General features: G+C 38.4%; 1 pseudogene; it reads left to right on the top strand.

Annotated features, from left to right (window-relative positions):
* LOC102854901 overlaps positions 1 to 19220 on the top strand; it is a 33305-nt pseudogene extending 14085 nt beyond the window's left edge.
* The last annotated feature ends 4722 nt before the right edge of the window (positions 19221 to 23942 follow it).

Raw genomic sequence — 23942 nt, 5'->3', positions numbered from 1 at the left:
CTGAGTCCAACCTTAAAACTCCAGGAGTGCCCACGTTTTTCTTTCTTCCTTTTCTACCTTTACTTTTCACCAGCCAGTGGTAAGGAGCTTTGTTTTCTTGATGTTGATATGCAATCCATACTGAAGGGTGCATTACTTGATATTCTGCAATACCTGCTTCAAGTCCTCCTAACTTTCCTCAAGCTAGGTTGTGTCATTTTCATCACACAGGTCGGTGATGACTCTCCCTCTCATCCTGAAGCCACATTCCTCTTCATTGTGTGCAGCTTCTTAAATAATTTGCTTAGCATACAGATTGAATAGATATAGAGACAGAATACAACCATGATGCATTCTCTTCTTGATTTTAAACAATATAGTGTTCCTTTGGTCTGTTAAAACAGGAGCCTCTTGGTCTAGGTGTAGATTTCACATGAGCACAATTAAGTGCTCTGCGAATCCCATTCTTCTCAGTGTTATGATACACACACTCATATGTTTTTGCATAGTCAACAAAGCATAAATAAACATTTTTTCTGGTATTCTTTATTTTTAGCCAGGATCCATCTGACAACAGTAATAATACGCCTCATTCCACAGAGTCTTCTAAATCCTGCTTGAACTTCTGGAAGTTCCCTATCTATGCACTTTGATTTTTAATGCTCTTCAACAGTATTTTGCTTCCATGTGACATTAATGATATTGTCTCATAGTTTGCACATTCTGTTGGATCACCTTTCTTGGGAATGGGAATAAATACTGACCTCTTCCAATCTGTTGGCTAGACAGCTGTTTTTCAAATTTTCTGGAACAAACATTCACTGTTCTGTTAATTGAAGCAAGTCAATCAGCATCACATTGATTCCTGTAGCCTTCTTCTTTGCCAGTGCCTTCAAGGCAGCGTCAACTTTCCCCTGCACTACCATCAGGTCTTGCTTATATGGTACTTTCTGAAATTTTTCAGTATCAGTCAGTTCTTTCTGGAACAGTGTCTCAGTATAATTCCTCTATCTTCTTTTGATACCTTTTGGTCATTCAATATATTGCTCATACCATCTTTCAATATTGAGACTCAAGGCTTAAATTTGTTTTTCAGTTCTCACAGATTAAGAAATGCAAAATGAGTTCTTCCCTTTGTATTCTCCAAATCCAGCCCCCTGCACAATCATAATATTTGCTTTGCTTCTCAAACTGTTCTTTGAAATCTTCTGTACTCTTATAATTAAGTGTCAGATAATATGGTATGGAGAGGTAGATTTCAATAGATCTTACCTACCAACAGTTTTCAAAGAGGTCAAAATTGACTTAATAATACTAATTCATTAGTAAATGATCACTATGCAGTGTTACAAAAAGAACCCTGGTGGCAAGTGTGTAATGTGTTCAGCTGATAACCAACAGATTAGCAATCTTAATTCCCACCAGCTACACTGTGGAAGAATGGCTATCAGTCTTTTCCTGTTAAAGATTTAAAGCCTTATAAACTAGACTTGATGACATTGTTGTTGTTGTTGTTATGTGCCGTCGAGTTGTTTCCGACTCATAGCGACCCTATGCACAACAGCTCTAAACCCTGCTCTATCCTGCGCCAACCGCACTGCCTCTGACACACCCATGCCGATTACCCCAGTCACCGAATCAATCCATCTCATAGAGGGTCTTCCCCTCCTGCGCTGTCCCTCCACCGTCCCAAGCATGATGTCCCTCTCCAAAGACCCGTCCCTCCTGGCAACATGTCCAAAGTATGTCAGATGAAGCCCCAGAATCCTTGTTTCCAAGGAGTAGCTTGGTTTAATCCTCTCCAAGATGAATCTGTTTGTTTTCCTGGCAGTCCATGGTACATTCAGTACCCTTCTCCAGCACCACAGCTCAAAAGCATCCACTCTCCTTCTGTCCTCCCTAGTCATTGTCCAACTCTCTGATGCATAACAAGCGATTGCAAATACCGTGGCCTGTATCAGGCGCACCTTAGTCTCCAGAGAGACACTGTTGCTCCTGAGTATCTTAGAGAGGTCCCTAACAGCAGACTTTCCCATCGCGATTAGATGTAGTATTATAAGAAGCCCTGATGATGTAGTGGTTAATGTTTAGCTGTCAATCAAAAGAGAAATCTTTCAAAGCCACTAGCAACTTTTGGGAGAAAGATGATGCACTCTGCATTTGTAAAGATTTGCAGTCTTGGAAATATGGTGGAATAGTCCTATGCCAAACTTGATAGTCAGAACAGGTTAAATAACAGTGACTTTGAGGTATGCAATACTATTGATTTAAAATTTAAATGTGAAAATATTTTTGTTATTGTATTGGCATAGTCAGATTTAAAAATGAGAGTCACCATTGAAGCTTAAGTGCCATCAAGTTGATCATGACTTACAACAACCCTAAGAACAAAAGATCTGAACCCTATTCTAAAACTATCATCATTTTTCTAATATTCATAGAGTTTCCAAAGACCTGTTGTTTAAGAGGTGAATTTTTTTGTTTCAACGTCCTGCTTTTTTTGAGGAAGTTCCAAACTGCCTTCTAGAATGGTTATATCATTTTACAATCCCACCAACAATGTATAAGAGCTCCTTTCTAATCACAACCTCTCCAACATTTATTATTTGTTGCCCTGTTAAACTTTGCCACTGTTACTGGAGTGAGATGATACCTCATTGTGGTTTTGATTTGAATCTCCCTTATTGTCAGTGATTTTGAGCATTTATTCATATGTCTGTTTGCCATTCAAACATCTTCCTCTGTGAAAATTCTTTCCATGTCTTTTTCCCACTTTGTAATTGGGTTATCAGTCTTTTTCTTGTCCAACCACAAACAAATGGATTGTGAAATTATGGTACATTCACACAATGAAATACTATGCAGCATGCAGGAGTAATGATTTTGTAAATGGTTACCTAACGTGGGTGGGACTGGAGAACATTATGCTGAGTGAACTCAGTCCCACGAAGACAAATATTGTATAAAACCATTATTGTAGAAATAGTATAAGGATCCAAGGCAGATGAGGGAGAGTGGAAGTAGAGAGATGAGATGTGCGGGGTGTGTGTGTGTGTGTGTGTGTGTGTGTGTGTGTGTGTGTGATTAATCATAGAATTGTACAAGTTGATGGGTGAGGGAGTAAGGAAAATTGGAAGAATGTGTCCTTGAAATCAACGTATTTGAAATTTGTAAATAAATTAGTGTAAAAAAAGTAATAAAAAATCTTTATCTGTGCAAATTACATATAACGCAGCTATTCCTCTGCTTGAAATATACCCTAAGAAGATTAGAACTGAGGCACAAATGAATACTTGTACAACAATGTTCATTGCAGTATTATTCACCATCGCAAAAACATGGAAATAGCCCAGATATCCAACCACAAACGAATGGATTGAGAAATTATGGTACATTTAGACAATGGAATAGTATGCAGCATGCAGGAGCAATGATTTTGTAAAATTATTACCTAACTTGGAGGGACAGAAGAGCATTATGCTGAATGAACTAACTCAATCCCTTAAGGAAAAAAAATATTGTATAAAACCATTATTGTAAAATGAGTCTAAGAATCCAAGGTGTCAAGGATGGGTGGAAAGCAGAGGGATGAGGATGTGCAGGGGAAGGGCTATAAATTACGGGGTTTTACAATTTGATGGGGAGGTGAGGGAAATTGTAAGAATCTCTTCTGAAAAACAATGTATTCAAATTTGTAAATAAACTAGAGTTAAAAAAGAAAGAAGTAGATGCCAATCCGACTTTAATTCATGTTTTACCAATCCCTGTCTACTCTGAGTAACCATTATTGTGTTTGACACACCAGTGGCACAGTATTAAGTATCACTGCAACCTCAATTTATCTCGGTACAACAAACTGACAGACAAGTGCTATACCACTTAGAACAATGTTCTTTCCAAATACAGTCAACAGAAGGCCCTTGGGCCCAACCAACTTTTAAACACCTGCCCACCAGGTCCTGTTGACTTAAACAAGAGGTTTTCACACCACATCTGATTGTCAACTAAATCCAGGCGACCAATCAACTTACACATGATTGTTAATGAAAAAGAAAACCAAACTGATCCAACAGTTTACGACTGACTTTCAATAAAATTAAGAGTACCTACCATGCAGAATTCAACTGCTTCACACATTACTCAGTGAAGGAATGATAAATAATTCTGTGTGAAAGAGTTTAAGATTACTGCTTAAATTAGCATGATTTCAGCAAAGAGAATAGTGATGAAAGTAAAGACAAGATTAAAAGTTTGCTAAGGCCAAGTTTTAGAATATGGGACATAAGATTTAAGTTTTCATGTTGAAGAAGAGTATTTTTTTAGTAGCTCACAGACTGACAGATATTAGGAAATCTCTCTTGGAAGAAGTACAACCAATGTGCTCTGTAGAGTACATGATAGTGAAACTTTCCACGAGACATACTTAGGGTATTTTGCCAGAATGAGCCAGTCCTTGAAAAGAGACATCATACAGGGTGGAAGGCAAGAAAAAGATGAACGGACACAGTGATTTTAATAATTGCCTGAAGCTTATGAGCTTATCAGTGAAGATGGGCCAGGATAGGATGAGATTCAGAACTCTTGTTCATAGGGATTCTTTGAGTGTAATGATTTCAGTGACACTTTACAATAACACGGACAAAACAGTCTGAAACATTACTGTTGTTGTTGTTGAGTACCGTAGAGTCAGAAGTGACTCATAGCTGGCCCTCCAGTGGGTTTTCAGAGGCAGTTAATCTCACAGAAGAAGATTGCCCATTCTTTTCCCACTGAATAGCTGGTGGCCTCTAACTGTGATCCTTTGGGATTGCGTGCAACCTTTTCCACTAGACCACCAGAGAAACACTATTAGATTGAGTAAATGTTTTAAAGTTGGAAGCACAGTTCCTACTCAAGAAAGGATTATCTAAATATCAGAAAACTAGAAACAGTCTTGTGAAGATTGACTTAATGGCACCTAATAACAATAACCTCTCCAAAGTACTGAAGAGCAATGGTGTTTCTTGAGACTAAGGTGTACTGATACAGGCCATGGTCTTTGCAATCACTTGTTATGCATCAGAGAGTTAGACAATGACCAAGGAGAAGGAGAATTGATGCCTTTGAGCTGTGGTGCTGGAGAAGAGTATTGAGGGTACCATGGACTGCTAGGAAAACAAACAAATTCATCCTGGAGAGGGTTAAACCAGGTGGCTCCTTGGAGGCAAGGATTCTGAGGCTCCGTCTGACATGCTTTTGTTGTTGTAAGGAGACACTGGTCCTTGGAGAGGGATATCATGCTTGGTAGGGTGGAGGGACAGCGCAGGAGGGGAAGGCCCTCTATGAGGTGGATTAATTCATTGATGGGGGTTATCTGGATAGGTGTGTCAGAGACCGTGCAATTGGCACAGGACAGAGCAGAGTTTAGGGCTGTTGTACATATGGTCTCTATGAGTCGCAAGCAACTTGACGGCACATAACAACAACAAACAACAATAACAGTAACACCAGCAATAACTTTTCAAGACCATTTCCCTCACCTTGGCTTTTTTAAGGAAGAGGAAATATCCAATAAGACTGTAGAAAGCTGAAACAGAATGCACATCTCACTTCATACACAAAAATCAACCACTCGGGAAAGCAGTTTGGCGTTTCCTGAAAAAGACCAACATAGGAATTCCATATGACCCAACTATTCCGTTGCTTGGAATATACCATGAGAAAATGAAAACTGAGGCACAAATGGAGACTTGCATACCCGTATTAGTGTTATTCACCATCACAAGAACATGGAAACAGTCCAAATCTTTATGCTAAGTAAATTAACTCAGTCTCATAAAGACAAATACTGTATAAAACCATTATTGTAGAATGAGTATGAAGATCTAACGGGGGAGGCTTAATCATAGGGTCACACAATTTGATGGGTAGCGGGAGGGATGAGTAAAGGAAAAGGGAAAGAAGATATGATGTGAAGAACAATGTATATGAACTTTATAGTAAACCAGTATAAAATTTATAAAATAAGATAAATACGTTTTCAATGCTTGGGGGGGGGGGAAAGGCATATTAGAAGAAAGTGGTCACTATGTGAATAATTTTTCTGGAATCATTTTTTGCCTGTGCCCTCTCTATCTACTACTGGAAATCATGTTAATTAGCTAATGATAACATTTTCTTGAGATTTCCCCAGTTGGAGTTTAAATATTCATATACTCTGTCATTTTTGTCTTGGAGTTTGAAGGAAATAAAAACCTCTCCAAGGTTCTGTAAGTGGTCCCTTCAGATTGCCACCTGAGCCCTTGGCAAGTACATGTGGCTGCTTGGGATGCCAACTATGGCGGCTGCAAATAGAGGGACTAACAGTAATTGCTGTTTCCAACCCTTTTGGAAGTTTCCAAGCTGTCTTTGGCATCTGTTCTTTGCAAGCTCTACTGGCATATAGGGAATAAGGGATTTTGAAGATACTATTAACATTTTTTTGTCAATTAGGAAATGTGTGATCAAATAATTACTTTAATGTATTCAAGATGGCCCTCCTTAGAGAGATGGAACAATCAATGGATGTTTTTACTTCACTCTAAGAATTATGTGTGTACTTAATTTGGTGCGAAAAGAAAAATCCAAACATATGATTATTTAAATATCCTTTATCTAATCATGTTCCTGGAAAAAGAAACTCTTCTAATTTCTGTACAAGTATGCCTGGAGTTATATATGACAGTAAAAATATGGCAGTAATCCTGAAGATGGGGCCAAGCTGTACGACTTTTCACATAGTTGTACAGAAAGGTACTAAGAGAACCGACTTGATGGTAACAGGTAAGAAAAAAAATTATTTTTTAATTCAACCATTCATCTACACAGTGATTTTATCACATTATTCCCAATGTAAACTAACATTTCCTGCTTCCTCCCTACAATCTAACGTCCTTTAATTCCTTTTAGGAGCTCTGGTTACAGAGTTCATAGGATGAGGCAAGACGTTTTCAGAGAAATCTCACACAACATCATTACTAATCCAATATACTTAATACACACTGAGAAAACTAATCCTTCGTCTCATCTAGAGGCAGAAGCTATTGTTTCAAAGAAGGATGCTTAGATTAAAAAGCTCAAATGTATTCTATTTGTTGACAAATACACAAGGCAAAATTCTATTTGTTGACAAATACACAAGGCAAAAAATACACTATGGCTGTTCGTTCATAGGGTCGCTATGAGTCGTCTACGACTCGACGGCATTAAACAACAACAGAGTTAAAAGGAGGAAGTGAGAAAAGTGAAACTACATTGTTAACACTAGAATTAATGTAATAAAAACAAAACATAGAATAAGAAATGGATTTTAAAAAGTATTTACTTTTTACTTGTTGACATCAGCCAAGCTGTGGCTGTTGGTGACTTTCTGTACAACCAGGTGAAAAGCTTTGCGCCACTTTGAGATCATTGTCACATTTAGCTTCAAGAGTACACGTGTAGAAACTAGAATAGTTTATGTTACGAGATACATGATTACATAAAGTCTATTTAAATAATCATAATATTCAAGTTATTTATGCAAATAGCTAAGTGTCACAATTTATAATTTTCTTTTAACACTGTATCATGGGTGAACTTTCACTTAAATAAAAATTTCTAAAAAATATAAAATGACTTTGTGGGGAAAAAAAAACCCCAACAGCTAATCATTAGATTAGTGGGAAGAGAGGAAGGTTCTCAATGAGATGGAATGACATAGTGACTGTAGCAATGTGTTAAGTCTGTCAGAGGAGATAAGGATGGCATGGGATGGGACAGGGTACAAATATGTTGTTCTTCCAGTCACTTAAGTGTTGTACTTGACTTGACAGCACCGAACAACCATAACAACAGTAGATTTATTTCCTGTAAAAGCTTCTTTCTACTTTGAAGATCAATGATACATATTTTCTTTATCAGGTGAGATCCCTTGTGAGTAGCACGCCTTGGGAAGCATTGTTGTAAGTACAAGGGATAGTACATGCAAAGGACGTAAATCAAACATCATTTCAGAAAGTGGATTTGAGCAAAATTCTAAAAATTCTTAAATGGTGATAGGACATTCATGATGATAAAAGTAAGAAAAAAAAAATTGGACCGATACATAGAAGAAAGAGATAACAACAAAAACCCCTAAACTAAAATAAATCAAAACAAACATCTTTCCCAACTAATTCGTGGTTGTGAAACTATTTTAACAATGAAAAATTTACCAAGGGGAGAAATGAACAATCAGAATGAAGAGTGCTGTTGTTGTTGTTGTTGTGTACCATGGAGTTGGAACTAAACCACTGTGGGCCTCTGATGGGTTTCTAGGAGCAGTTAGCTAAAACAAAACATAAGGAAGCCAGTCAAAAGAACTTGTTGCAGCCAAGGGAGATGAACAAACAGATGGGGTTATGTACCCTGTGTTTTTGTAATTACAGATCCCTTTTCTTAGACCCCTCTGATCCCTTCCTTCCCACATGCACTCTTTCCTGCACTTCCTCTGATTTCTAATTAGGCTGTTTTATGTGGATTTCAGCATGCAATATTTCATATTTAATAACCCTGCTTCAGAAGAAATGGGAAGTCAAACGGGACTGGAATTTATTGCCAGGTGCTCGGAAAGCACCGGGACATTTATAACAAACCCACAAAATTCCTCAATACTCTGAAGAATCCGCAGCGCACACTTCAGGAATCCAACGTTTCAAGTGCGAATCTTATAAATACCATAAAACAAGGGCAATATCCTGATCCAACTCATTCACTGGATATTCAGGTGACACAAGGCTGACATTCAGGGGTAGCTATAATTGGTCTCCTCATTTAGCACCTTGTTAACATAAATGGAGGAAATTCACACCTCTAATCTGCTTTTACTAATGTCAGCCTGCTGGAAAGCTGAACTTTGTAAGATGAGGTTGTTTTGCTGGAAAAACTTATTTTTTCACAACAGTAGGAAAAAAAAATATTTTAATTATAAAGCATAGAACCTGACACTGGAGGTATTTTAACTCTGCAGAGCTGTTTCTAAAGCTAAAGGTTAAAATCATTAAGTCACTAAGATAATAAAAAGCTCCATGATCACACGTAGAACTCTTTTTAAGTATTTTAGTATTCTGCCTATTAGTCTTTACTTTTTTCTTAGTTTGCTTTTCTCTCTCTCACCCTTCCTGCTTCCCTCCCTCCCTCCCTCCCTTCCTCCCTTTCTCTCTTTCCCTATTTCTCCTTCTCTGTCTCCCTCCCTCTCTCCATCTCTTCTTCTCTCTCCCTCTTTCCCTTTCTCTCTTCCCCTCCCTCCTCCTCACTGTCTCTCCTCCCAACCTCTTCCCCCCTTGCCTTTCTTCCTTCCTCCTTGTTTCTCTCTCTTCCTGCCTTTCTTTATCTCTTTCTTTTTGACTCTTGCTTTTATTTCACTGTTTTATGCAAGCTGTATACAACAGTGTATGATCATGCTTTATTAACAACAGTGTGTATAAACTTTATTTCACAGTTGTATGCAAGCTATATTGATCTTTTTCTGTGTATTAATCCACTCTGAAGCGAGCGAGAAGCTCTGATTTTATGATTCATTGCACCTTGGCTGTGCTAACCGACATGCCCAATGTCGTAAGTGATTTGAAACCACTGTGGGAGAAAAATAGACAGTATTCCCCCATTAAAGATTCCCAGCCTTGGAAACTTCATGGAGGGTCACTGTGAGTGGAAATCCAGTCAAAGGATGTGGTTTTTTAAAATTTGTTTTGTTTGGCTTTGAATGAAAATGGAGTTCTTTTGTCCGATATCCACTGAAAGCATAGTGACTTGAAAATCTCAGAAATAATAATTGATAGTACAATACTGGCCATAGAGGTTTCTTTCTGGGATCACTCATTTTCTTTCACTTGCATAGGAAGAATACCAAGTAGTGCTCAAGATTAAAAAAAAAAACAAACCAACATTAAATAGTTAAAGTATGAATAAAAAAAAATCTATGGTGGCATAGTGTATGAACTGAGTAAATATTACCATGTTTCTCCTCTTTACACTGATAGTAGCATCAGGAAACTTGATTTTCCCTTTTACTCCATATATGAAAAAGTATGTTAACCAAGGCATTTGAACAATCAGGACTAATGTCCTTATTACCTTATTTGGATATTTTCTCCATCATTAAAACCTATGCGAGATGAATATTGTGCTAAGTTATGGTAAACAGCAGTTGAAGGATGCAAAAAAGAGAAACCTTTCAATGTTATTACCCAAATGATTATTAGTTCTGGCTTTCAGAATGCCTTACATGTAAATTATAATTCCCGAATGATGGCAAGATCCTGAACCCTGTGGAAAGCATTACTATGGTTATACATAGACGATCTTCACTCTTATTTTGAACTTTAACGATGAATTATATTCCTCATACCTAACAAATCCACAAGTTGAAAAGAAATCACACATTTTTATTAAATGCCCTAGAGCTGAGCAGAACTCATAGTGATTCTATTTTTATTTGCTGTGCACCATAGAGTCAAAATCAACCCTCAGCTGACCCTCCAGTGAGTCTTCAGAGGCAATTAATCACACAGGAGGAAATTGCCCATCCTTCTCCTGCAGAGCGGCTGGTGGCCTCAAACTGTGTGCCTTTGGGATTGCACCACCGCTTTTGCCACTAGGCTCAAAGAGCTCCCTTATATGAGCAACAAATGTAAAACTTGCCCTAGCCTGTGCCATCCTCATTGTCTCTCACCCATAATCTCATATCAATTCAATCAAAAGTAGACTTCTGCATTCCAGCTGGTACAATTTTGCGTTTGTTGAAGTTGTTAGTGCCATTGGATCCAGTATGGCTTATAGTGATGCTAGGAAAAACAGATAGGAGTCTGGCTCTGTCCCATGTTATTCTTGCCATATCTGATATGCTGAAATTCACTATTCCATTTTCTGTGTCAATTCATCTTTGTGAGGGTGTTCTTCTCTTTCTCGACCTTTCACCTTTAGAAGCATGACGTCTTTATCTATAAACTCGCCCCTCCTGACAGCAGGACCTCAGTTGCATGTCCTCCAAGACAGACGTGTATGTTCTTTTAGTAGTTCGGGAGATAGTCAGTACTCCTCTCCAGTATTACAACTCTTGGGTTCTTTAGGATAGTCTAATTTTGGAAGAGGGACTTAATCCAAATTTGAACTAAAAAATGGACTTTCTCCCCATCATTTTTATTTCTTTCTTCACACTTAAAGTGTCTGGAGAGTGGTGAGCTAAACTTGAAATGGCAAAAGGTAAGAAATGAGTTGAAGTGCCATTCTGATTTTTTTTCAGTTCCCCTTTATACCCTGGGATAATTTATGATTCATAAATTTGTTAAGTATAAGTGGTGGTGTTTTTGTTCTTTGCTGAAATGTTATTCATTTATCAAATGGAAAACTTGAGAGGATTTCATGATACCTAGATTAAACATATTATCAATGTGTGTCCACTTATGTAAATATTGATTTCAAATTTCACCCAGGCAATGTTTTAGAGGCCAATTAAGGAACAATCATACTTGAAGAATAGTAAATGGTGTAGAAGAATATCTAAGTTGTATTTTGTCTGTTTAACTAGGTTTTCTGGCATTCCTGCCAAATCTGGTTTTCATGAAAGGCAATTTATTTCTTCATTAGGTGGCACTAGAATCCATTTAGGCAACTCTGCTATAAATTTAGACTCCACTGAACTGTTACACTGATATAAATGTCTTTGTGTTACATGGAGGCTGCTCAAAATGAAGATTGGATGTGAAAATACTTTGGATCTGGGAAAAATACCCTAAATTAGGAGTCTCCTACATTTTCTTGCTGTATTTCCTCTAAAATTAACCCTTGTACAAAAGCATACAGACTAAGACTATCAGTTAAAGTTATTCTTGAATTTAATTGAGTGACACGACAACTGAGCCCAAAAGTGAAAATATCATCATCAAAAATCAACTGTATTCCCTTGCCAAACAAAATTCCATTAACTAACTTAAATTGAACTTAATAACAATCACATAAACCAATTAGTTTCAATTTATAACCCCATTAGGAATATTATTCATCACAGCACTGCCAGATAGAGTTGTGCTTCTTCTGACTTTCAACAGATTAAATAAATATAACCTGGGGTGCTAATCATACTGTGATGATGTAGAAACACCAAAATAGATAGGTTAAAAAAAGGTGTTCTTTTTTTTTTTATCCCAGAGAGTGTCCTTGGCACAAACTCTGCATTTCCCCATTTTTATTTTAAAAGTGTGATTTCTTGATGATATTGGATGTGTAGTAACTTAGAAACGTTGGTGATAATCATTTCTTCCCGTGAAAATACAAACTTTATTATTCTCTGTAAAATACTAAACATTCACAAGAGCTGTAATTTCTCACTTGTATAATTATAGGAATTTTGGTGGCTTAATCTTAAGTAGTTCTGTTGCCAACTTTAGGGCACAGAGTTCAAATCCACCAGCAACTTTGCAGAATAAGAATGGTTAGTCTCTTATGTTTCTCCTGCCTCTGAAAATACAGTGGAGGGTCAGATATGTGTCAGTACCAATCTCTGGAATTGAAACACATGTTAGAGTGTGTGCATCTCTAACCATGTGAACTTTGTTGATAATAACTTCTTCTTATGCAAATCCAGACATTTATTTAATCATTCTCTGCAAAACTTTAAGCATTTCACGAGTGTTGTAATTTTGTATTTTAATAACATTTATGATTTATAGAACAAAATTGGGTAGCCCCATTTGTGCTGATCTTGAGACTCTGAAATTGTCAATAATATTCCTATTTTTTCATTCCCAAAGCATTACCTTGAGTTAACGTTTTAAAGTCTACTACGTCAGTTTTGATTCTATACCCATATGAACTAGAGATTTTAAACTTGCCCTAACCTACCCCGTCTTCATAATCCTCAAAATGCTCAATTTTCTTGTTCTACTCCCTCCCTGCGTCATTCAGTCTCTTTCTCTTTCACTAACAGGCCACGTGTTCAAGCATAATGTCTTCTTCCATTTATTGTCTCCACCTGGTAGCAAGGCCAAAGTCTGTGCACTATCCCTGTCTTTAATAAGTATCTTGATTGTGCTTCTTCAAGAAAGACTTGTTCGTTCTTCTGGCAGACTATAGGATATCTAGTACCTTTCTCCAACATCAAAATTCAAAGACATCAATTAGTGCCAGCACGTGGGTGTTGCTCTTGCTTCAGATGCATATGAATGTTGCACGATGAATAATAATAATAAAAAGACATAAGAAGCCTTAACAGCTTTGAACTGTATTCTTGGAGAAGAAATTTACTGTTGCTCTGGGGGCATAGTTCATTCAGAATTGTTATCCTCACTCAAGGCAGCACCTCTCTGACAGTTTGGATCCACAAGTGATTCTGTGGGAAAAGACAAACAATCTCCTCCAGTGGGATTTACTTCTCCTGAAAATGCTGGAGGATTAGTTATATGAGGGTCCCAACCACAAGGCAATGAGTTTGAGGGCATTTTTTTTTTCAGCAAATCTAACCCCAAACCCCCTGTATTGGAACAATTGCAGTCAGAGTGATCCTTAGAAGCAAACTTCGCATAACTACGTCTCACGTACTTTGAACTGACTATCAGGAAGGAGCAATTTTTTGTAAGAGAACATCATACTTTGGTTAGTCGTTGCTGTTGTAAAGTTCTGTCCAGTCTCTTGCGCCTCATAGTGACCCTATGTCCAACAGCTCTGAGCCCTGCTCTATCCTGTGCCAATCTCATGTCTCCGACACAACCACCCTCGTTACCCCAGTCACTGAATCAAAGTATTTTGACACAGAGACTACAGTAACGATCTGCAGCTCTGGCTGCAGTACAAATGAGAAGAAGAACATAGGACAATGCAAGGTTTCGATCTCACCTTTCTAGAGTCTCTATGAGTCCGTGTCAACTCAATGACCTACAACAACAAAAACAAGAACAAAATTTGTTCCCTAAATTTGGACTTCAAGCCTATTGCAACCGTTATTGCTGTTGTGTGTGGTTGAGTCAGAACTGACCCATAGCTGCCCCTCTAGTGGGTTTTCAGAGGCAGTAAATCATACTAGAGGAGATTGCCCATTTTTCTCCTGTGGAGCAGGCTGATGGATTTTAACTGCACACCTTTGGATTCACAGCACAGCTTCTTACCGGTATTGTTGTTATGCACTGTATACTCAGAACTGACCCATATTTACTCTGCAGTGGCTTTTTACAGGCAGTCACCTGACAGGAGGTTGTCCATCCTTCTGCAGGGGAGCAGCTGGAGGATTTGAGCTCCATGCCTTAAGGATCGCAGCACTGTTTCTTACCACTAGGCCACCATCAACTAGCCATTTCCCATAAACATGAATGTTGTATGAGTTTCCTCGTATTGTCTTAGCAAAGAACTACAAACGGAGTGATATATAATAACATACATGGGTCAAATTAGAGACTTGAAGGTTATTGTTATGTGTTGTTGAGTCGAGTACAATTCTTAGCAACCTTGGAAAGCAGACCTGAATCCTGTCTTAGTCTCTGCCACCCACACCATCTTTGATACCCTTGAGCTTATTCCTTCAGTTACTATTTCAATCTATCTCATTGGGAATTTCCTCTCTTTTGCTGACCCACCACCTTCGCAAGCATAATACCCCTTTCCAAGTAATAGCTTCTTCTACCCACATGTCCAAAGTATGAGAGAAGAAGCTTCATTATTCTTGCCTCCGAGGAGCACTCTGGCTGTACCTTTTGCAAGACACTCATTTTTTGTTCTTCATTCTTTTAACAGCACGTACGATATTCAGAACATCCAATATCACAACTCAAAACTCTTCTGTCATCCTTATTCATTGCCCATTTCTCAGATGCATAACAAGTGACTGAAAAGACCATGGTCTGAATCAGGCACATCTTAGTCTGTGATCTGACATCATTGCTCTCTAGTATGTTGGCGAGATCCGTAATAACTGACTTGCTGAATACTATATGTTGTTGTTGTTGTTTAATGCCGTCAAGTCGTAGATGACTCATAGCGTGAGCACTGTTTGTACGTAGAGTTTCCGGAGGCAAGCCATTTTGGAAGTGGATGCCGCTCCTGCTTCCAGGCTTGATTTAGTCGGGAAGCTCCAGCCAACACTGTCCACCATGGGTGCCCATTACCACGATTGGCACATCACTGTCACAGTCTTCAATAGCATTATAATAATACTATATACATATACTATATACATCTCCTAATCTCCTGATTGCTGGTGCCAAGGATTATGATCACAGATCCAAGAAAATGAAATCATTGACAATTTCCACATTTCCTCCAGCTATCATAGTATTGGCTCAGCAGTAATTATCATTTTGTTTGTTTGTTTGTTTTTCTTAATGCTCGAAATCCTAAATTACGGTGACAGCCATGCTGATTCTTTCTGAGGGTTCTCTGGGAGAGATTGTCTCGCCTAGCTTCTAAACACAGCCATCAGTTCTTCCTGCTCCTTACTTAGTTGTAATTATGCCTCCATCTTCATGCCGTCTTTGTTCTCCCTCTATGTCTCTTCCTGCGATGCCTCTCTTTTAAATGTGTCAGTAACATGAGATTAGGGAATATAGTATTTCATTATGACCTCATGTTGACTGATAACATCTGTGAAAACTATTTGCAAACCAGATAAGATTCTCATGTACTATGAATTAGGATTTCAGCATATTTTTCAAGGTGCCACAATTTAATATATAAGAGATTATATTCTAAACTATTACTACTTTGCATTAGTTGTGGATCAAAGTGAATTATTCTACCAATTTTTTTATTTGGTCTCTTTCAACTTAAGGAAAAAAAACCCCTTATTTATAATGGATGCTATTATCTATATTTTATGAGACATAAGAAATGGTAATGTAGATAAATCAAATAAAGCATTAAAAATTGTTCTAGCTAGGATATAAGCCTAAGCCTTTACCCTCTGCAATTTACTATATTACATCAGAATAATCTACCACCTTTGATTTCTGGTCCATTCGCACCTATAAACTCTCAAATTCAATTATTTTCTCCATATTACAAGGATTTTATTTTTGGAATAATATATCTCTTTCAAATATTCGACTTTCCAAAATAGAGTTTTTCCCTCTCATTTAAAAATTTTTTTTCAATTGAATTGTCTCTATCAGGGTGATAGATTCTTTAAAAGTTGGGAGTCCACATGCTACTCTATTGCCCATGTTTTGGCATAAGCCATAACAAAGCCACAGTGATGGTTTTTCCATATCTGTATTTTATAATATAAAAAAACCCTGTAAATCGGCTTCTGAAAAGGCACCCACTAGAAAATCTATGGAACATAGTTCTACTCTGATGTTGAGGTGGTTACCAAGACCCAATCAGATTAATGACAAGTGACTTGGTTTGCACGCTTGTGCGTGTGTGTGTATGTGTTTGGGGGTGGGTGTTTTGTTGTTGTTGTTGTTGTTTGGAGTTTCTTTGTTTTGTTTTTTTTAAATTGTGTATCCAGAAAAAAAAAAGCAACAAACCCTTGATTATTCCTATTAAATGAACCTTTCAAAAAAATTCAGAGATATTTTGATGAGTATATAAAAAATTAATAACAACAAAATAAGAGTATAATAATTAAATCCACATGCTAGAATGAGAAGACTTGGTGCAACTTACGCATACTTTGTGTAGTTTTCATTCAACTCTTGTATCTTCTTTCTAGTAATGAGAAACAAGTAAGTAGTGGATTAAGAGGACCTAGTTTAAAAGTTTAGATTAGAAGAGTGTATGAAATATTCAACTGTATGTGTGATAACAAATTCCGGATAAATTGTGAAGAACAGAAGTCCTTAAGATTTCATTGCACTCATATTAGGTTTGTACACATAATAAGAGTTATAGTTCAGCTGAAAAATGAGATGCTACATAGTATAAAATCAGGAAAATTGTGTGCAAGTATGATAACCTTTTACCATACTTTTTGATACATATACTGAGCAGATAATGTGAGTATGTTTACCATATGAAAGAAAATGAATAAAACATTATAATTCTAGCAAGTTCATTAACAACTTATAATACATGTTGCTGTTGTTGATTGCCGTCAAGTTGAGCACAATTCACAGTGACCCAATGAACAAAAGGGCTGAAGCTTTTCTGTAACTATTGTCATTTATCGAAGTTCCTCGAGTTCCCAGAGGCATTGTTTAGGAAGTGGCTGCCATTCCTGCTTCCAAACCTGTCTTAAACTGGGAGCTCCACCAAACACAGTCCAGCATGCATAACCATTATGACATTTGACACCCCAATGGCTCAATCATCAAAGCAACACCAGGTTATCTCAGTATAACATATTGACAGAAAAATGCTGTACCACTTAGAAAAATGTCCCTCCAAATTATAATAACAAATGACAAATACAAAGGCACTCCCCAAAGTCTTGTTGATTCTAAACATGAGGTTTAAATTAAAACAAACAAGCAAAACACCACCACCACGAAAAAAAAAAATAACCACAAAAACAACCAATATAGTATGTTTTTGTTTTTATCTGTTGTTGAGTCACCTGTAATGGATAACAGCTCTGTGGACAGCAGCTCTAAAACCTTCCCTGTCCTGAGCCAGTCTCATGAATTCTGACACATCAACCCTCATCGCCCCAGATACCCTACACCTATCTGATTGAGACAGCGAGCTGAAGCTGACTGCGAATAGCTGGAATGACAGATTCAGCTGATTTGAGAAATGTTCATGTGTGACACAGCTGGCAGTATTCAACTAAGTGAAGAGCAAAATTCAGCTCTGGATTTTCTCAGCAGGGGCCAACCATCCAATGGCAGAGCTGGGAACAAAGACTCTCTACCATTGATGAATCTGGCTCCATATTATCAGATTTCAGCTTTGACAAGACCGATGAATCACTGGATTGGGATTCTTCTTTGGTAAAGACTTTGAGACTGAAGAAGAGACAAAAGACGTGCTCCAGTTGCCGACAGTTTACTGATGGTCCACCTGGGCCTGTAAAGAAAACTTGTCCTATGGGCTCCTCAGTAGACCAGGGGAATGAATCTATAAACTACAGTAACTGTTGCCAATGATGGTGGGCCTATTGAGGCCGTGTCCATGATTGAGACTGTTCCATAGTGGGCCAGAAGCCGAAGGAAAACAGGTACTTTATAACCTTGGATCACCCAAGCAGCAGGCAGCTGGAATCCAAACCTGAGCCACATAGTGCTGGCACGCCTCACAGTAATGGAGGGATGTGTTTGCATGGCTTTGTCTCCAAGACAGTTATTAAACCATAATCTTTTGTTCCATGTGGAAAGTGGATAAAATTTTACAAGCTGTCCTTGAAGTGCCAACACTCTTTTATGGTCTTTCATCCAGAATGTCGGGACCGTTGTCCTTTTTCCTGCATTCCCACCCTGACAGGAACACCTGTCAAGATCAGAGAGGGAATGCTGGCAGATTTTGTGTTCCGGACTTCTCCGACGATCCCCTCCATTGTTGTCCACTGTGTAAATGAGATTGAGCAGAGAGGACTGACAGAAACAGGCCTATATAGGATCTCAGGCTGTGACTGTACAGTAAAAGCTGAAAGAGAAATTCCTTCTTGCGAAAACTGTACCCTTTCTCAGCAAAATGGATGACACCCATGCTATTTGTAGCCTTTTGGAAGACTTCCTTTGAAACCTTAAAGAGTCTCTTCTGACCTTTCGGCTAAATAAGACTTTCATGGAAGCAGCAGAAATCACAGATGAGGACAACAGCATTGCTGCCATGTACCAGGCAGTGGGTGAACTACCCCGAGCCAATGGGGACAGATTAGCTTTTCTCATGATCCCCCTGCAGAGAGTGGCTCAGAGCCCAAAGATGGATGTTGCAAATCTAGAAAAAATCTTCGGGCCTACAATATTGCTCATGCTGTGCCCAACCCAGATCCAGTGACAATGTTACAGGACATTGAGCGTCAACCCAAGCTGGTAGAGCATCTGCTTTCACTGCCACCGGAATACTGGAGTCAGTTCACGATGGTAGAGCAAGAGAACATTGACCCCATGCATGTCATTGAAACTCAAATGCCTTTTCAACACCACGGACACCAGTTATCAAAGTGAGTTAACTGGGGCCTGTGACCACTCTCGAGCATCAGCTCCTCAAGACTCCTTCATCTAGTTCCCTGTCACAGAGAGACTACTCCACCCTCAGCAAGAACACTCCCAGATTTGGGAGCCACGAACCTAGGACAACAAGACAATTTCTTTGCTTCTCCAATGCTGAAGTGAAGTCATGTCTGCCTATTCCTTCCACAGCATTTGCTGACTGCAGGAAACGGCGCACCTGAACCTGCTGCTCTGCAGCTTCCTAGACTCATCACTTCTTTTAGCATTCTCCAAGCTTTTAATCAAGTTTAATTGTGCATGGGGGTTTTATTAAAACTATATATATCTCAAAAAATAAAAATCAAAACAAAACAAACCAACCATCATCTCAACCAGGGTCTTCCTTTCTTGCACTATCCCTCCACCTTTCCAAGCATGATGCCCTTCTCCAAGGACCAGTCTCTCCTGGCCACGTGCCCAATGTACGTCTGATGGATCTTCAAAATCCTAGCCTCCACGGAGAGACTTGGTTTCACCCTCTTCAAGACAGACCTAGTTGTTTTCTTGGCAGTCCATGGTATGTTCAAGACTCTTCTCCAGCACCACTACTTGAAGGCATCTATTCTTCTGTTATCCTTAGTCATTGTTCAGCTCTTTGAAGCATACCAAGTAATTGAGAAGATCATAGCCTGGATTACATGCACTGTTAGTTTGACGTTGTTGCTTTTCAGCACTTTGGAGAGGTCCACGACAGCAGATTTTCCCAATGCAATTTGTCTTTTGATTTCCCAACTGCTGGTGTTTGAGTGTTGATTGTGGAGTTGAGGAAGCTGTAATTGCCAACATCTCAATCTCTTCTCCAACTATCATGGTGCTGCCAATTAGCTCAATCTTGAGGACCTTCGTCTTCTTCATACTGAACTTCAATCCATATTGAAGACTAGAGTCCTTGTCCTTCTGCAGCAAGTGCTTCAGTCCTTCCTCAGTTTCAGCAAGCAAGGTTGTGTCATCTGCATATCATAGGTTGTTTACCAGTCTCCTTCCAATCTTGATGCAAGATTCCACCTCATAAAACCCTGACTCCTGAATGATCTGTTCTGCATACAGATTGAAAATTTATGGGAACAGGATGCATCTCTGACACACTCTTTTCCTGATTTTGAACCATGCAGTGTTTCATTGCTCTGTTCTGAATACTGCTTCTTGGTCCAAGAATAGGTTTTGCATAAGCACAATCAAGTTTGTAGGATTCCCATTTTCCTCAGGATTAGCCAAAATTTGTTATGATACACACAGTCAAATGCTTTTGCATAGTCAATGAAACACATTCTCTGGTACTCTCTGCTTTCTACCAAGATCCGCCTGACATTGGCAATAATGTCTCTAGTACCACGACCTCTTCTACACCCAGATTGTATTTCTGGTAGTTCTCTGTCAATGTATTGTTTCAGTCATTTCAGGATAATCTTCAGCTGGATTTCTGCTAGTGTGTTATTTTAGTGGTGTTCGATAATTTCCACACCCTGTCAGATCATCTTTTGTTTTGGAATGGGAATAAATATGGATCTCTTCCAGTCAGTTGGCCAAGTAGTTGTCCTCCAGATTTCTTGGCACAACTTGGTGAGCACATCCAGGGCAGCATCTGTTTGCTGAAATATGACTCTTATCCCATCAATTCCTAGAATTTTATTTTTGCAAGTCCTTCAGAGCAGACTGAATTTCCTCCTTCATGGTCATTGCCTCTTGTCCATGGGTTGTTTCTTGAAATTCTTCTGTATCAGTCTATTCTTTTTGGTACAATGACTCTGTATACTCCTTCCAACTGCTTTTAATGCTTCCTGAATTATTCAATATTCTGCCCATAGCATTTTGGAGCATTGAAACTCGTGGCTTGAATTTGTTCTTTATTTCCTTCAGCTTAGGAAATCCTGAGCGAATTCGACAGTTTTGATTTTTCTGATACCAGATCCTCATACATTTCATCGTAATATTTTGCCTTCTCTTCCCGAACTGCACTTTGAAACCTTCTATTAAGCTCCTTAACTTATTTTTTTTTTCTTTTCTACTGTCTTATTTACAAAACTCAAATACATTGCTTTCAAGATGAAGTTTTTTTTCAATTTCTCTCATACCCCCACCAATCAAATTGTACAACCCCATGATTAACTCCCCCTCCCCCTGCACATCCTTATCCCTCTGCTTCCAACCTCTCCCATCCCTCTTGGATCCTTATACTTTTTCTACAATAATGGTTTTATACATTTATTAGTGTTCAAGACCTCAAACCTACTCCTCAGTTGGTTTTTAAATTGATGGGGGATAGACTCAAGGTAACATTTTAACTCTTGTGGATATGATTTAACCTTCTTTAGCTTTAATTTGAATTTGCATATGAGTAGTTGATGATCTGTTCCACAATCAGCACCTGGCCTAGTTTTCACTGCTGATATTGAACTTCTTCAATGATTCCTTCCACAGGTGTAATTGATCTGTTTGCTGTGCATCCCATCAGGTAGATCCATGTGTATAGCCTGTGTTTACGTTTCTTATAAAAATAATTTGCTATTAATGAATCATTGATTATCATTCGATCCTCAGCCTTGTTTCTGTCACCAAGTCCATGTTTTCTGACTACTGATCCTTCTGTCTGGTTCTCAACTTTTGCATTCCAGTCTCATTGTTATTAATGCATCTTCGTTACATATTCGATCAATTTCTGACTGCAAGACTTGATCAAAATCATCTATTTCTTCCGCTTTGGCTCTTTAAGGTTGTAGGCACACACATTTGAAAGATAGTGGTATTAACAGGTCTTCTTTGTATGTTTGTGGATATTATCCTTCCACTCAAAATATTGTATTTTAAGATGGATCTAGAAATGACCTTTTTAACTATGAAAGTGACCCCATCTTTTTCTCACCTTTTCATCTCCAGCATAATAGATCATATGATCATGGGATTCAAAATATCCCAGGCCATTCCATCTCATTTTGCTAGTATTTAATATGTCAGTTCAAATAACTTATCCCCGGAAACTCTATGAACTTGGAGAAACGATGAAAGCTATACAAGTGTTCAGATCTTTTGTTCATAAGGTCGCTATGAGTAGTCTATGACTCGACGGCACTTAACAACAACAACAATAACAACAACAACAGAGCACTGTTGGCCTAGTGGATTGAAAGTTATGCTACCAAGCCAAAGATGGATAATTTTAATCTGTTGCTTTCAGGCCTGGTTTTAATTGTTTTTGGCAAAACATTCTTCTAAATGATATAGCCCTGGTCTGTCCATTTGCTGTACAGAGATGACTAGTGGTTGCTGTGATGCTAAATACTGTGAAACTGATGTGTCTAATGCAATAATGGTTACCCATGGTGGACAGTGTTTGATGGAGCTCCCCGATTAAAACAAGCTTGGAAGCAGGAGCGGCATCCACCTCCATAAATAGCTTGCCTCCGTTAACCCTACGAACTTTGAGAAATGCTGAAATTTATACAACTGTTCAGAATTTTTGTTCATTGGGTCACTATGAGTTGTCTATGACTCTATGACACTTAACAATATGTCAATATTTATGCATTCCATTTCTTTAAAATGTCTTTTAACTTTAAAATTTCTTTTAAAATGTTTAGTTTTCTTGCATTCATACTTATTACATTCCACATACCAATTTTTTAATTTCTTCTTACAACTATTTCCCCTCATTTATATAGCCAAGTTTAAGGACTCAGCTTCAGTTGCCATATCTGTTAGTCTACTCTACGCGTGCTCTGCTGTGTATAGGATTTTTGAAGGCCTGTTACATTTTGGAAGTGAATGGCCAATCCTTCTTCTTAGTCTGTCTTCATTTGGATGCTTAGTGTTAGGACAATATCTGGCAGAAAAGTATTTTTCCCTAGCAGATGAAAGACACTTCCCTTATAGAAATAACCAATATATTCACTGCCATTCCCTCCCACCCCCGCCTAGCACGTGTGACTTGTCTCTTCCCTTTCCCTGCTGCATCTCCATTCCTTGCACACACGGCTACTTGGTCAAACATTCTTTTCTCATTTTCTGCTTGTTACGATCACAAGTCATTTCTGTAATGCAATACATCACACACTGCTACTGGTTTCTCATGCTGTGGTCCATCTCTTGTTTAGGAGGATGTAAGTCCAAATCCCATGTACCAACTTCAGGGAAAGATTTTTTGCTTGAGGCCATACTGAGGGAAGATCCTGGTCACAGAGCTTCTGCTAAGTTCTGTGACTTACTGTCTTTGTTTACATTGCTGACACAATGTGATAACTCCAAGGTCCGGACAGGAAAGATCTCTTCTTAATCTCATATGGTGGTGAGGGCCTGAAGCAGGTTTGGGACTTAAGATATCCTTTCCTGAAAGATGAGGTTAAGGTAGCCCATGCAGTTCTGGGAGAAAGGTGTTACCTGAATAAGGAGATTGTAGAGAGTTCTCAGATCCCATCCAAACTGACTTTCAGAAAATGAGGAAGACTTGACTCTCAAGTCTTTTGAGACTTGACACTCAAGTAACACAGATGAAGTCTTCACTAGTACACCTCAACATCAAGAAAACCAAAATCTTCACAATAAGGCCAATAATATAAGTAGAAATAAACAAGCAAAAGTAAAACAAAGTTTTAAGGAATTTCATTTTGCTTAAATCTACATTTTACATCCACAGAAATCTTGGGGAGGTTAGCCAATAGAGCCAAGTGTATTGGACAGATCTTCTGTTAAGGATGTCTGTAAAATTCTAAAGATCAAGGATGGTATTTCATACTCAAGGTGCACTTAGCCAAAGCCATGGTATTTTCAGTACCATCACATTATTGTGAAAATTGGATGATTATAGGAAATTTTGAAGAAAGTGAAGGCTATGAATTGTGGTGTTGCCAAAAA

The sequence above is a fragment of the Elephantulus edwardii genome, unplaced genomic scaffold, assembly GCF_000299155.1.
Source record: "Elephantulus edwardii isolate Elephantulus edwardi_28Jun2011 unplaced genomic scaffold, EleEdw1.0 scaffold00035, whole genome shotgun sequence".
In the NCBI taxonomy this organism is placed as follows: Eukaryota; Metazoa; Chordata; class Mammalia; order Macroscelidea; family Macroscelididae; genus Elephantulus; species Elephantulus edwardii.
The sequence above is the reverse complement of the archived record's forward strand: the minus strand, read 5'-3'. Positions and strand labels throughout refer to the sequence as shown.